At 36.0% G+C, this 16,480-nt stretch overlaps 2 pseudogenes; both read right to left on the reverse strand.

Annotated features, from left to right (window-relative positions):
* Positions 1–6,759: 6,759 nt before the first annotated feature.
* LOC132305771 (small nucleolar RNA R71) lies at positions 6,760–6,858 on the reverse strand (annotated as a pseudogene).
* Positions 6,859–15,844: 8,986 nt separating this feature from the next.
* LOC132305940 (small nucleolar RNA R71) lies at positions 15,845–15,943 on the reverse strand (annotated as a pseudogene).
* Between the last annotated feature and the right edge of the window lie 537 nt (positions 15,944–16,480).

The raw sequence follows: 16,480 nt of genomic DNA on the forward strand, positions 1-16,480 counted from the left end.
AAGGACTTCGAGCGCTCAAAAATTGCCCTAAGAAATATGCCCAAAGTTCGAGCGCTCGAACTCCTGTAGGCTGCCCTGAAATGTTGACTTGAAATGCAATTTTGAAGACTTTTTGGGCTTTTTTGAGAAAAACACAAAGAAGAAACTACCCTCAAAATCATGTTTTCTAGCCAACCATGCCAAAAAAAAAAAAAAAAAACTTTGTTTTTCATGTGAAAACCCCAAAATGCCCTTATGCTCAATTTAGGCTCAAAACGGCAAAAAATATAAGTTTGCACCAAACATACTTTTGACCCCAAATGCACTTCTAGGCTGAAACGAATATGCACGTAAACGTAATAAGTGATTTTGAGCGAGCGGGAATGATCCGCGGCTCCCGGAAACGACCGATGCAAAATCCGACTCCCTGACGGCCAAAAAGGGGAAAATGAATTTGAAATGGAAATTTTGAAAACCAAAATTAGCAAATGGTTAGAAATTACCATTTGGCCCGTGGCCACACTTCATGCATGATTAATGAGATCCTACGGAAGAATCAAAATGGAACTCCCACACCCGATGCAAACATAGTGAGACAAAACTTAACATTTTTTTCAATATTCTCATGAAGTCAAAACTACGTAGAATACAAATACATGTCATTGGCCTCCGGCCTTATCTTATACATGTCAAATACATTGTAAGGAGTGCACTTATGTACACACTACATGTTTAAATTCAAATATACATATTTTGACATATAAGGCTACAAGTGGCTTTTCAAGCCAACCTTTACAAGAAATGGAAATCTTCAAGTCCACCAATCATCCAAGCATGACGAGAATCGCAACCTTGATTCTTGTACCTGAAATATGCCCCAGTATCGTAGGGGTGAGTAACATAAAGCTACTCGTAGGAAATGAGCATGCATCGACCTACGTTTTACAAGTTTGCATGATTTAGTTATTGTGGTTCATTCCACCTAACGTCTATGTCAAAGGTGAGCCTCAAGAAGCATCCTAGCTACCTAGGATCATTTCTAGCATCAATCACCTCATTCATACAATTTTAGCAACATAGGGTCATGCTTACACGCAACAACATAGGAGCATGCTTACACAAAGCACAACATATAGATTCTCAAGGTAATCAACTTGAAGTCTAAAATGCAACATCAACTAAATATAACAATTTAGCATAATTAGAATATCTAATACCACACATCAAGACATAGGTTCTCTAGGTTATCAACTAGAAATCTAAAAGTGTGAAATCAACTAAATATATCAATTTAGTATGGATGTACTTAACAACATCAAAATGATTCATTAAAATCATATACATGGATGTACTTAACAACATCAAAATCGCCAATAACTAAAACCACAAGTTACAATATAAACATAATTGTTAACTTGGAATTGAATGCGAAAACAAATAATGGAAGACTTGGACATCTACGCTCGGAATTCTGCCGAGACCTCAATAGTTATTCCAGGCACTAACCCGTAGGGAAGACCACCCTAAGTGCGCACTATCTCAATGACTTAGACGACTCACGTCCCCGTACTAGAGCCAAACCCTAGCCATCTCAACTCAACAATGTTCCAAGATTCCAAAATTAAACCAAATAAGTTTACAACTTATACATAACTTATATAATGCATGAAAACACCGTCCATGCACAAGTAGGTTAAAATCACACAATCCATGCCTTAGAGTTTCAATTCTAAAATGACATACATAATGTCAATTACAAAGTGTGCAATTCACTACACATGGCATCAATATATTCTATAAAGAAAACATATTCTCATGAATATAATTATAACAACAAAGTTGTCCAATGCTCAAAACACAACCAAGTGAATACATAACAAGTTCAAGTCCATAATTTGAATATAGAAACAACCTCTAAAATACCAATAGATCCATGGAGCCATTAGATAGAATTTAATTAAACAAGGTGATTAAATTCTCTAGATTTCAAATGACCTCAAATTAATATATGTTAAGCAACATATCATGGTCTTTACATATATCAAATCAAAAGTGCAAGATAAGCAAGATATCATCAAATTGAATTTAACTAATTTAAATCAATTAAATCTCTAGATTTCAAAAGTTGTCCAAATGATCTCAAATTAATTTATATCAAGCACTAAGTCATGGTTATACCATATATCTAGTCTAAGATGGATTACAAGCAAAACACAATTTACTAGAATTTAAACCAAATTAAATCCATTTAATCTCTAGATTTGAAAACTCATCTAAATCAACCCAAATTAACATATATCAAAGATCAACTCATGGTCATGCCATTTACCAAGTCTAAAATGAGTTATAAGCAAACTACCATTAATCATAATTTCTCAAATTAATACACTACATGCATACAAGTTGTATAAGCATCAAAAACATGTAAGACAACAAACATATAACCCTATAACATTCCCTACCTCATTAGAGAAGTGTCTCTCTAGAATCTAAGGCAAAATCAACACAAAATGGCAAACCCTTCTAGGGTTATGAAGACGAAGATGAGAGGAACAAAGTGTATTCCCAAGTTCAAGCTTGGAAATCAATGGAAGGCACTTAAAAATCAAGGTCAAAGCTTAGGCTTTAGGCTCCATCCATGGAGGCTAGGGTTTTCTTTACAAAAGAGGGAGGAAATGAAAAATGATGAAGATGAAATGTGAGTGGAGGGGATAGAGATCCTCCACTCACTATGTGCTCTTACACTACCTCTCACACACACACTAATGCAAGATCAAATTGTGAGCCTACACTTGTCACAAATCCAAGGCTCCATCCTAGGTTAAATCTCAAGCCTACACTTGTCAACCATCCAAGCCAACAAGTGCACCAATCCTAGGCCAACAAGTGGTTAAATCTCCACCCTCCACATGTCCTCATCCAAGGCCGCAAAGTGTTTCCACACACGTGTCAACAAGTGGACCAATGAGAGTGTGACACTTGTCACACTTTCTAAAAATTGCAAAAAAATCCTTTTTGAAAATATCTTCCAAATTAAATTGCAAAATGGTCCCTAAGACGAAAAATAATTACTTTACAGTAATTACACAAAAACCCCTAAAGTTTAGAAAATTACAAAATAGTCATGCATCTATACCCTTTACAAGAAAAGTAAGCACTTAGCAAGCTTTTCTACAAAAGTGAAAATACACATAGTATGAAATTTAAATATCGTGGAAGCATGCAAAACCGGAATCAAATCCGAACACGAAAAGTGAGGTTATGCCAACAAAGTGACAACCGAGAAAAAGACGAAAGTAAATAGTGTTACAAAAGTGAAAATATGAAAATGACTCGGTCCTCAAAGGAAGTCATCAATCCAAGGAAAAGAGTCTTGGAAACCATCCCCGAGCACTCAAGATGACACTAAGTGACGAGAAACTGAACTCAGAAAGGAAAAGATCAACGGAAAAAAAATATCCGTGAAAATTTGAGAAAAGGAAAGGAAGGAAAATGGCCGGGTCATTACATTATATATGTATATCAGCAATATAAATCAAGCTTGGTCACTAAGAAATGCATAGCAAGCCTAATTTTCTCACACTGGGACCACAGGACATGTGTCAAACAAGTGTTCATCATTTACAACAACCAAAATACCCCTAGTGAGGACACTTGTCACTAAATACATAATCTTGTTGTTGCAGCTATGTATTCTAAAATAAATTAAATTTCTAAGCAATATAATACAATGAAATATCCCAAGCTAGTGTAAAATGACCCAATAAATATGTGAAGAGACTCATTTGCCCTTGAGAATCTCTGTACTTAAATATAACTTACAGAACCAGAAATAGAGCACCGATTGGCATGTAAATTGGACTGTTAGCACAATGTACCATCCCTACTCAACATCAATAGTGTTTTCACACATAGTAAATGACCACATTGTCCCTCTAATGAGTGCTTAAATGTGACGCATTTTAGTACCTAAGTTAGGGTATTTTTGTCCATTCATCTATCTTACTTTCATGATTTAAGTAGTTATTTGTGTTTTTGCCTACTTCAGGTTAATAAAGTCCAAACAGGCTAACAAAAGCCATTTAGCTCAATTTTGGAGCTAAGGAGCAAAGTTGAAAAAAAACCAAGAAAATGCACCAGAGGTGCTTTGATCGATCGAAGGGAATCCTGATCGATTGAAGAGTTCTACAATTGATTAAAATGAGGCGGTGCCAGCTCAGCAAAGTGGATAAGGCCCAGCTTTGATCGATCGAAGCTAAGTGTTTGATCGATCGAGAATCTTCGATCGATCGCAAATACAGCTGGCAGTGAGATATCTAATTCCCGAGTACGCCGATCTCTACCTAACTTGTGCAGCTGCGAATTTCCTCCAATCATAGGCTGTATTTTTTACTTGGTGCCTACTCAAAGGCTTGTAATTAATTCATTCAAGATAATTGAAAAATATCTTGATAGAGTTCTCTTAGAAAAAAATAGTTTTCTTTCTAGAACTAGGGTTTTGGGAAGAAATCAAGGATGAAGATGATGATGCCAACCTCCGAGCTAGCCCTTGAGGGCTCCATGACCACTATAATGAGTGGCTAAATTCTTCTTTTAAGGCTAGAGATAACCCCTAGGCTTGCTTGTAATAGATGTTTTGATCATAAATAAATATAAATCTTGTAATTTTTGCTTGATTTGTATGGATTAATGTTTTCAATTGATCATTTAGTTCTATCCAATTGTCTATCTATGCTAGAATTGATGTTCATGTTCTTGTATCTAGATTTAATGAAATTGATGCATGTCTATGTGTGTTGATGTCATAAATCTAGTGATAGTCAAGGCATAGTGCTTAATTGAACACTCTTGTGGTTTATTTGATGGTTCACACTCATTTCTTGATGGATTATGCCACACATTTAGTTTAATTTTCATGTCACTAGCTTAGTTGTAGTGTAGTTGCTTTAATTTCTTAAGTAGGTAGACAATCCATTCTTGTTATTGATGTTCCATACTTATGAATGCAAAGAGTACATATCTCTAGATTTTTGTGTATGCACTAATTGTGTTTAAATTGAATGGTTATTGGTCTCATTTGATAAGTTGTGTTATTCACTAGATTGACTAGACAATCTATGCTTATTTGTCATCCATCATGCTTCATTTTCTATTAGTCACACACACACACACACATTTTACAACTTAAATTTCCCCATTGATTTACAATTGCTAGTGTTTGGTGAAGTGAGGCTTAGTGGTGAACTCTAAGCCCCAAGACCTCTCTCTCTCATATATCTTTCCCTAATTTCTAGATTGTTATTTACTTGCATTGTTTTAGTTGAATCTTAGTTTAATTAATCAATCAAACCATCTTTTGATCATTCGACCTATTAATCCAACAATTGATCCTAAAACACGCTTCCTTTCCCTTAGGACGATCCATACTCACTTTAGCTACTTTAATAGTTAGTAATGGTAGTGGCATTCTATAAATTCAAACTTGGCCACATTTCATTTCACATACCACACTCTTATTCCAACTTGTGACACACCAAATTTTGGCACCGTTGCCGGGGATTGGTAACGCCGTATTTTGGGAATCAATTAGGAATTAGTACTTTTTTGATCTTGTCTTTATTTTTATTTTATTTTGGTTACTTATTGTGTTTATTCTTGATTGGTTAGGTGCATTGAGCCAAGAGAAGTGAAGCAAAAGGAGTCTAAAGCAAAAAAAGAAAGCTAAGCTAAACAAAGCATAAAAAGCTAAAAATAAAAAATAGTGAAGCAAAGCAAGACAAAAAAAGAAAAAATTGAAAAATAAATTTGAAGTTGCTTAAGAACCCTTTGTGAGCTTTTCTAGCTCTATCTCTAGTTAAATCGTCGGCCCACGTGGTGGCAAGTTTTATTTTCTTAGATAGATTGTGAGCCTGCGTGGAGGCAATTTATTTTTCTTGCATATTGTTGAAAGCATGGGAGTATGGGATCAATGTATATGGAGGATTGTTGTTGATTGATTTGTTGCGGAGGAGAAGTGTTTGCTACGTGTTTGTTGTTGAATTGTTGTTTGTTTTGATTGTGCATACATAGTCGTAGGTCATTAAATCCAACTCTTGTCCCACTTAATTTGAATCTTGAATCCATTGTCCGTAATCCTAGAGGAGGGGGTAATTTTAGTGACGCCATTTCATCAATGGAGTAACATAATGAGGACCATGTGGAGGACCTTGGTCACATCAACCAACAAGGTATTCTTCACCCTAGTGTGCATCATGACAACATCTAAGTACCATTAGGCATGCCAAGACCTTTCATTCCACAACAAGAAGGCCAAATTCCATTGGGAATGCCTCGGCCATTTTTTATTCCACCCCTAACTCCCGTTGTTCAAGTAAATCATGGTGCTCGTGTCAAGCCACCGGTTATGAATCCTCCTCATACTTTAAGAGATTATTATGTGCCAAATGAGTATAATGCACTAACATGCATTCAATTACCTCCATTTAGAGCACACCATTTTGAGATTAAACCATAAACAATTCAAATGCTTCCTAATTATCATGGGCTACTAAGTGAAGAACCTTACAAGCATTTGGATGAGTTTCTTGAAGTGTGTTCCATCGTGAAATACACGGACATGCCAGAAGAAGTTTTAAGGCTTAAACTCTTCCCTTTTACCTTTAAAGATAAAGCAAAATACTGGTTTAACAATTTGAGGCCTTTTTCGATAACTTCTTGGGCAGAGATGCAACAAGAGTTCTTGAAAAAGTACTATCCGGTATCAAAGACCAATTCAATGAGAACTTCAATCTGAGAATTCTCACAAGGGGATGGGGAATTGTTTCATGAGGCATGGGAGCGATTGAACGATTTGCTTAGGAAGTGTCCACATCACGACATTCCTAAACGGCAATTGGTTCAATTTTCCTTTGAAAGTTTGTAGGATAATTTTAAAGGTGTGGTTGATGCTTCCATGGGTGGTTCTTATCTTGATAGGCATAAAGATGATGTATGGCGCTTATATGAGAGCATGAGTGAGAATTCAATGCATCAATTTTTGTCATCTAAAAATGGTAGAAATATAGGTGGAAGGAAGAATGTTGACTTATATCAAGTTGACAATTCTAAAGCTATAGGCACTGAGGTGAAATCTTTATCCCAAAGGTTTAATCAATTTTTGATCAACCAAAATTCGGTAAACCAAGTGTCTTTCTCCCCTAATCATATTCCTCATCCTTCCAATGAATCATGCATGACTTGTTCTAGTATTTTACATTCCACTTCCAATTGTCCCCATGGACATATGCAAAGTGAGCACCATGAACGAATGAATACAACTTTTGTTAACCAAGGGAATAATCCCTATGGCACTCATTATAATGCCGGGTGGAGGAACCGTCCAAATTTCTCTTGGAAAAGCCAAGGGAAAAGCTCATACCCTTCCCAAAGTGGTTTTCAAGGCAAGTATTATCTGCCCCCAATGCAAGACCAAGGTTCCCAAGGTTATAGATCATCTTATCAAGCATCACATGGTAACCAATTTTCAAACTCTCATTTTCCAAACAAATCTTCATATTCTTAAGGAAATTCAAGGAGTCCCGCATTTAAAGAAAAAGTTCTAACCGCTTTGGGCACGTTGCAGGTAAATACCCAAATGCTTCATTCTCAATTGATTGCGAACCTAGAAACCCAAGTCGAGCAAATAGCTAGTACATTGAATGCTAGAGAAAAATGGAAAATGACTTTGAATCCACCACCCAAGCAACAATTTGTTGTGGAGACCAACTCCTCTTCGGAAGGTCCAACACTTAAACATGTGAATGCGGTGACCACTTTGAGAAGTGAAAGAATTGTGGATAATCAAGTTGGTGAATCAAATGAAGAAAGTGAACCGGTGCAACCAAAAGTTGACACCCGTCCCATCTCACATCCTATTCCTCCTTCATTACATGTGAAAGACCCCTTTGTTGGGAAAGATTTGAAAAATTCTAGTGTTGAAAATGTTTTGAAAAAGAATTTTGAAAATTTTTTTGGACCAAAGGCTCCATTTCTGGATGCTTTGAAAGCATCTACCTCTCTTGAAAAATAAAATAAGGCTAATAAAATAATTGAAGTATTTAGGCAAGTAAAAATTAATCGTCCTCTCTTGGATGAAATTTGACAAATTTCGGCCTATGCCAAATTTTTTAAAGATCTTTGCACCCTTAAGAGGAAGAACAAAAGTCAAGCACCAAAAAAAATTGTTTTAACCGAGCAAGTAAGCTCCATCTTGCAACATAACACTTTCCCAAAATTCAAATACCCCGGTTCACCTACTACTTCTTGCACTATTGGTGACCATGTTATTAATCGGGCTCTTTTGGATTTAGGAGCGAGTGTGAATCTTCTCCCTTATTCAGTTTATGTTGAATTGGGCTTAGGTGATTTGAAACCGACATCGGCAGTTTTGCAACTAGCCTACCAATCAATTAAGATGCCCCAGGGTATTATTGAGGATGTTTTGATTAAAATTGATAAGTTCTTCTTCCCAGTTGATTTCATTGTCATTGACACGGAACCGATTTCAAATCCTAAAAGCCAAATTCCTGTTATCATTGGCTATCCTTTCTTGGCTACCGCTAATGCCAACATTAATTGTAGGATGGGGATAAAGAAGATCTCATTTGGTCACATGAAAGTAAAGTTGAACATTTTTAATCCAACCCGGAATTCCATGGACAAGCATGAAGATGTATGAGTTGTTGAGAAATGCCTTGAAAATGAACTTGAAAAAAATGAATTTTTGTTTGATGTTGGAACTTCGAATGGTCCATCTTCCAAAAAAAAGTTTCAAAAGAAAATGTTTTAAAACCAAGTGTTGAAAGGGCATGGAAGCCCAAGAGTTGCATTGTCAAAGGACTAGCAATCTCATTTGAATCAAATCCAACAAGTTCCTTAGGGAATAGTTTGTTGGGTGGGATTCAAAATTCTATTCACCCCGTCAAGGAGGGGATGCATAACAAGATTTTTGATACGGGCTAAAAAAGTCCAACGTCTTGCTAGAGACGTTAAAGACTAGTGTGTTTCGTATGGTTCATAACCCTATTCCTCCCTCATTTCTGGTTTTTATGTTTTCTTGTGTCATCTAGATATATATTGAGTTGAAAAATCTGGCTTCCAGACCATTTCTTGCATTTTGTGCACTTCCATTGAGGTTTCGATCGATCGAACTCCAGTTCGATTGATCGAAGTCCCACTTCGATCGATTGAACCACCTGGGTTAAGGACCTTTCAAATTTAATCTTGATCGATCGAAATCAATTTTGATCGATCGAAATCCACTTCAATCGATCAAAGCTGAGAGTTAAATCGATTGAAATACTTCGATCGATCGAGATTGCGTCATTTGAATTTTTCAGAAACTCCTTTGGCCGTTCAACTTCACCCTAAAACCCTAATTTTATTTGTTTTTATTTTATTTTATTTTTCTTTTCTCTCTCCTCCTCCCCTATTTTTCTTTTCTTTTTCTTTTTTTTTCTTTTTCTTTTTCTTTCTTCTCTCTTCCTCCATTTCTCTTCGTTTTTCTGTCGACCTCCCCATCTCTCCCTCTCCCCAATTCTTTCATCCTTCTCTCACCCTCTCATTCTCCCTTCCTCAATCTCCCACCGGCAAGCACACACCACCACCCACCTCCCTCTTCTCAGTCCGGCAACCAAAGGACAACCCAACCAACCCGTCGCTTCCACCATTAAATCCGGTGAAGATTTTTTTCTCAAAGGCCAAATCCCATCTTCCATTCTCTCTTTTCTCATTCAGGCAGCATCAAATACATTGTCTCTGGCCGATTTAGGCCAAGGAGACCTCGGTTTCAAGTTCCGGTGAGCTCTGAACTTTCCAGCGAAACTCTGGTCATCATCTCCGGCCACGGTTGGCTGGAAAATCTTAAGAATCTCCCTCTCCTTCTCTATTTTTTATCTTTCTCTTAGGTATGTGAAAAATCAATTTATTTTTATTATTATTGTGTTTTGGTTTGCTTTATTTTATTTTTTTATTATTGCCATTTTATTTTTATCTCTTGCATTTTAGTTGTTACTTGTTTATATTTTTGTAGATATACAAAAATGGAAAACAAAATAAAAATTGAAAAGAAGCAAAACAACTAAAAATTAAAATAAAATAAAATAAAATAAAAAAGCAAAAATATTGGTAACATTTGATTTGGATTGGCCTTTGATGTTGGTTGAATGCTGATGGGAACAAAATAGACATGGATGATGATTTGTGGAGTTCGTTGTAGTTAGAAAGAGAACGGGCAAATTTTAATTGGGTTTGTGAATTGTTATGGGCGGTGTCCCTATTTGATTGTTGAATGTGATTGATTTGAATGTTGAAACGGATTTCTGATAATTGAATGAATGAAATGCATGATCTTTGTTGTGTTTTGAAATTTTTGGAAAGTCTATTTTTAAAGAGAAACCATGCTGGATTTTCGAGAAATTCAAATTGAACTTTATTTTAAAATTTCCAAAGGGCATGTGATTTGTTTTTGGGACTTGAGATGGAATTTGAAAAGAATTTTCAAAGTTGAGATGTTGATTTTGGATTCAAAAGAAGAAAATTTTAAATTGTTTTAAAAGTTGAGATGTTGATGTTGATTTTGAACTTAAGTGGCTTATAGAAAAATAAAATAAAAAAAATTGAAATGTTGCGAGCATAGTCTTGTCTTGTTTCATTTGCTAGTCTATGAAATGCATGGATGTGTTCTAAGTTGTCTAAATTACTTGCAAGCATGAATTGACTTGAATTTTGTGCTTTTGAATTGAAAATGTCAAGTCTTGTCTTCAATGCATAAAAATGTTTCAAATGGACCTCTTTGAAAATTTTTAATTAATTTAAGTACATTGTTTTGGTAAAATGACCTTAAGTGTTGAAATGCTTTGTGATCACACTTGTTGGGTTTCAAATAATTAAAAAGGAAATTTTTTAACTTTGTTTTGAAAATGAGAAATTGAGTTGCATGAGTCCTTCTTTTGATGTCCATTCATTGAATGATTCTTGTCATGATGCTTTTATACAATGCAAATGAATGTTTTCACTCAAAAAGTTTTCAAAAATTCCAATTTTGCCCCAAAAGTGTAGAGTAATCCCAAAGTTGACCAACATGCCCTTATCTGAATTGAAGCTTGTTCCATGTGATTCATTTCAATCCATTTGCATGTGATAAATGCCTTTGAACTTATTGGTGATAAAATCTTGATTTTTACCGTGATAGGGCACAAGTTTAATGTCTTTCGACCTTCCTTATCATGATTTTTGATCTTTTCTTGCAAAATGACTAATTGTGTTCCAACCCAACTTTTTGATGTCATATGATTCCATTATTGCTTCATAACTTTGAAACTTGTCAAATGTGATTTCTTTTGAATAATTGTGTGCACTTTGGGAATAATTGCAACTTGTTGCTTGTATATACACCATTTTGCACACACTTATGTCATATTAACACTTTTTGGGCATTTCTATGCATCCTTTGAGTTTATCTTCTTGGAATTGATTTCTAACTAAGTTTGGGGGTGTGTAATGGTCACTTGAGTTTAAATGCACGATTTGGATGTCGTTTCTATTATTTGGCTTTAGTATCACTTTTTGAGCTTCAATTGTATTCTGAAAAATAAATTGAACCAAGTTGGAAATATGTTTGCTTGATCTTGATATTTATCTGTTGAATGTCATTTGCTTGATCTTATACACTTGTGATCCATTCTTATGATCGAGGTTCTTTCTGATCCAAATTTTGATTCCACTATGGTACGCTTCTTGTCTTCTCAGTTTTAGACCATTCTCTGCTTCATTTATTACTTAGAGGGGGTCACGAGCCATAAGTGATCATAAGATGTTGATTTTGTTGCATGGTAGTACAGGATATTTCTTTATCTGGAGTTTTTGTTGATATATGTGCATCATTCTGATATATGCCATCTCATTGCATACCATGTCCAGGATTCATTTTTGAACTGGCTTGTCATAACATGCCTTAGATTGTAGTGTTATGCAACTGTGCATTTCACTTAGTCTTTATTACATGACATGCCTGTTTCTTGAGTCCTAGGTTGACATTTGTCATCCGTATACATGCTCTATGTTATCCTGCTTACTCCATTTGCTCTTAATTGTTACACTTGTAGACATTCTTACTTAGGAAATGATACGATGTCATCCTATGGTCTACTTATCATGTCATTGCAGCATCTACTTGAGTTTTAGGTTTGTGAATGCATGTTGCATCATTTATGCACATCACAACCTATGCTTGCCCAGTTGATCATACTTCTGCTCAAAATGTTCCAAATGTGACTTTTTTGCACTCTATGCCATCATTGCAAATCTGACTTGTTCTGCTTAGCTGAGGCATATAGAATGATGGTCTTGAAGCATTCTTAATCACTTCTTGTACAAGCATGATCCTATTTGTCTATTCTCTATTTTTATCTGACTCGGGCATGCTTTGTGTTTCCTTATCAGTAGCTTACCTTATCATATACCTGTGCACTGATTTATTTTTCTTGATTTTGCAGATGCAGCGCAGAGGAAAGACTCTTACTAGGAAAAGAGTATATAGAGTGCCGCCTTCTCCATCCCCAGTTGTAGAGTCTTCTTCATCGTCTTCATCTTCTGCATCAGTCCCTTTTGAGACATCGTCTATGGTTGCTATTATTGAAGAGGTTCCTGCTGAGTCTTACTCCTATAAGAAGCAGGAGCCCGAGTACAGGTGATGAGCGCTGAAAAGTGTGTATTTAAACCCCTTAAGCTTAGGCATTCTAGTACCTTTATCTATCTTACTTTACCATTTTGGATTGATTTTGAATTATTTCCATTTTCAAGCACTTATCCCGAAAATAAGCTAACTCAGCCAAATAAGAGCTTAATTGAAGTAATTCTGGGATTAAACAAAGAAAAGAGCAAAGTGGAGAAAGAAAGAAGCAAACGAAGCCAAAGGTGAGAAGCAACAAAGTTCAATCAATCTAACTTCAAGGTTCGATCGATCAACCACTGATCGATCTCAGCACTTCAAGATAGATCCAAACCTTAACCCAAAGCAGAAAATCCAAAGTTCGATTGATCCAACACCACCCTTCGATCGATCGAACACTTTTGTCCTTATTCAAATGATTAATCTTATCCACAGCTGTACCACCCACTAACCACTTTATCCTTTTCCCAAAAATATCTCCCAAAATATCTTGGATTTGTCTTTCCCCAAAAAGCTCAACCAGTTGGATCAATCCACCTCAGTTCGATAGATCTCAGCCAAGTTTGATCGATCCAAGTCTAAGGTTCGATCGATCAAACTTCCTCCAGTGCGAAAAAGTTAAAAAGCCAGCTTATTCAATCCGTCCTCTATCCAATCATTAGAGAATATTCTTTGCACGACCCTAACTCATTTTGTGTGTCACTTGACCTACCTATAAAAGGAATATGATGCACTTTTTGAGGGAGAGATACTTAGCATTTGGTAGATACAACTTTGGAGGCTATTCTTAGTGTAGAAGAAAAGAGGAGAAGGCTAGAGACACCATTGGAGTTCTTCATCAACAAGGAGCAGATTTCTTCCATGGAGTTAGCCCTTGAGGGTTGGAGCAACATCACCATGAGTGGCTAGACATCATCTTGGGGCTAAAGTTAGCCCCAAGCATGCTTTCTATATCTTAATCTTATATATTATTGAGGGATTAGTGTTGTAATTAATGTTTTGACACTTTGATATATATAGAACTTGATTGTTCAATGATTTATGTGGTTAAATGTTTTCAATTGATCATTTCATTCTACTCATATGTCTATGTATGTTAGAATAGATGTTCATGTGCTTGTCTCTAAATTTTGTGTTATTGATGCATGTCTATGTGTATTGATGCTATAGATTTAGAGATTGTCAAAACATAGTGCTTAATGGAATGCTCTTGTGATTTTCTTGATGGTTCATACTTATTCATTGATGGATTATGCCTCTCCCCTAGTTTATTTTCATGCTAGTAGTGTAAATGTAGTGTAGTTATAGTGTAGTGTTAATGAGAGGACAATCCATGCTTGTTGTTTGATGATCCAAGCTTTTGAATGCAAGTAGCATATGTCTCTAACCTTGTGTTGTACTTGAATTGTGAGCTTAATGAAAGGATTAATGACTTGTTTTGATCTATTGTGCCTTTCACATGTTGTTTAGATAATATATGCTTCATTGCTTAGATATATTGTGCCTTTCACATGATGTTTAGACAATACATGCTTAACTAGTCTTCCTTGCTTATTGAATCAACCAAACACACACACACACTAATATTGCAACACACCATTTGCCCTCATTAATCACTTGTCAATGGTATAGAAATGCATTGCTTAGTGGTGATCTCTAAACCCCAAGACTCATCTCTTTCTTATTTGTTCTTAGTTGCATTCTTTTGTTATCACTTAGTTTAATTTAGTTACTCTCTAGTTTAATCAACCAACCAACCAATTATTTGATTACTCGACCTACTAGCCCTAATAGTGATTCCACAACCTTATTCGACCCTCACAATCCATTGGGACGATCCCTACTCGCCCTAGCTATATTTATAGTGAAAGGTAGTAGTGGCTTCTATAAATGTAAAACTTGGCCCTCGCCTTAATGCACACTCTCTAAACTTGATGGTAGTGCAATAGACCGTCCATGTTTTTGGCGCCATTGCCGGGGATTGATTTGATTTGGCAACGTCAGAATTATGGAATCAATTAGGATTAGTACTCTTTTGATTGTATCTTTACTTTATTTTATTTTTTTTCTTTTTGGTTACTTATTGTGTTATTCTTACTTGACTAGGTGCATTGTTGGAGAGGAAGCAAGTAAATGAGCATTTAAGCAAAGCAAAGAAAGTAAAAAGCTAAAATTTAAAAAATTTACTAAGCTAAGCTTTAAATTTGGAGTTGAAGTGCTAAAGGACCTTTATGAAACTTTCTTTACTCAATCCCTTAGTTAAATCGTCGGCCTGTATGGAGGCTTGTTTTTATTTGTTCTTTACATCATTGTTGTTAAAGCATGGGAGTATGAGTTAAGTGTTTGTGGAAGAAGTCTAATTGCATTACTATGAAGGCATAATGTTTGTCATTCTTTGTGCTTGTTGTGTTTTACATTGTGCATGCATGGTCGTCGTTCATTGAGACCAACTCTTGTCCCTCTTGATTTGCATCTTGAATCCATCATTAGAAATCCTAGGGGAAGAGGAAGTTCAAAAAGAACCAATCTATCAATGGACGACCATAATGATGATCATGTTGAGGACCTTGGTCACATAGACCAACAAGGTGTTCTTCATCCTAATGTTCACAATGAGAACATACATGTACTATTAGGCATGCCTAGGCCATACATTCACTAACCACCACAACAATAAGGCCAAGCTTCATATGGAATGCCAAGACCAATGTATGCTCCACAACCTCCCATCATCAATCAAGGAATTCAAAACCAAGGTGTTCATGTTGCACCTCAAGTAGCTAATCCACCTCTTGCTTTAAGAGATCATTATATGCCTAATGAATATAATGCACCTATATGCATCCAATTGCCTCCATTTAGAGCACATCATTATGAAATTAAGCCACAAACCATTCATATGCTTCCTAATTGTCATGGACTTCCAAGTAAAGAACCTTACAAGCATTTGGATGAGTTTATTGAAGTATGTTCCACCATAAAATACACGGACATGCCGGAAGAGGTCTTAAGACTCAAACTTTTTCCATTCACCTTAAAAGACAAGGCAAAATATTGGTTTAACAATCTTAAGCCTTTTTCAATCACTTCTTGGGCAAAAATGCAACAAGAGTTCTTGAAGAACTACTATCCGGTTTCAAAAACCAATGCTATGAGAACCTCAATTCGAGAATTTTCACATGGGGATGGAGAAACATTTCATGAGGCATGGGAATACTTCAATGAATTGCTTAGGAAGTGTCCACATCATGACATGCCCAAATGGCAATTAGTTCAATATTTCTTTGAGAGCTTATCGGACAATTATAAGGGTATGGTTGATGCTTCCATGGGTGGCTCATACATTGATAGGCATGAGGATGACATGTGGCGTCTTTATGAGAGCATGAGAGAAAATTCTTTGCATAGAACATTATCATCCAAGAATAGTAGAAATTCACAAGTTAGGAAGAGTGTTGGCTTACATCAAGTCGACCATTCAAATGAAATAGCCGCCGAAATGAAGTCTTTATCTCAAAGGTTTGATCAATTTTTGATTAACTAAAACTCAGCGAACCAAGTATCTTCCTTCCCTAACCATTCTCATCGTGCATCGAATGAAACATGTATGACTTGTTCTAGTGTTCTTCATTCTACTTCTCATTGTCCTCACGGACAAATGCAAAATGAACCTAATGAACAAATTAATGCTGCTTTTGTGAACCAAGGGAACAATCCTTATGGTACTCACTATAATCCAAGTTGGAAGAATCATCCGAATTTCTCTTGGAAAAACCAAGGAGAGGGCTCAAA

The sequence above is a fragment of the Cornus florida genome, unplaced genomic scaffold (genome assembly GCF_030987335.1).
Source record: "Cornus florida cultivar Cherokee Brave unplaced genomic scaffold, ASM3098733v1 CherokeeBrave_3.0.0_Hap2_Chr04, whole genome shotgun sequence".
NCBI classification, from domain to species: domain Eukaryota; kingdom Viridiplantae; phylum Streptophyta; class Magnoliopsida; order Cornales; family Cornaceae; genus Cornus; species Cornus florida.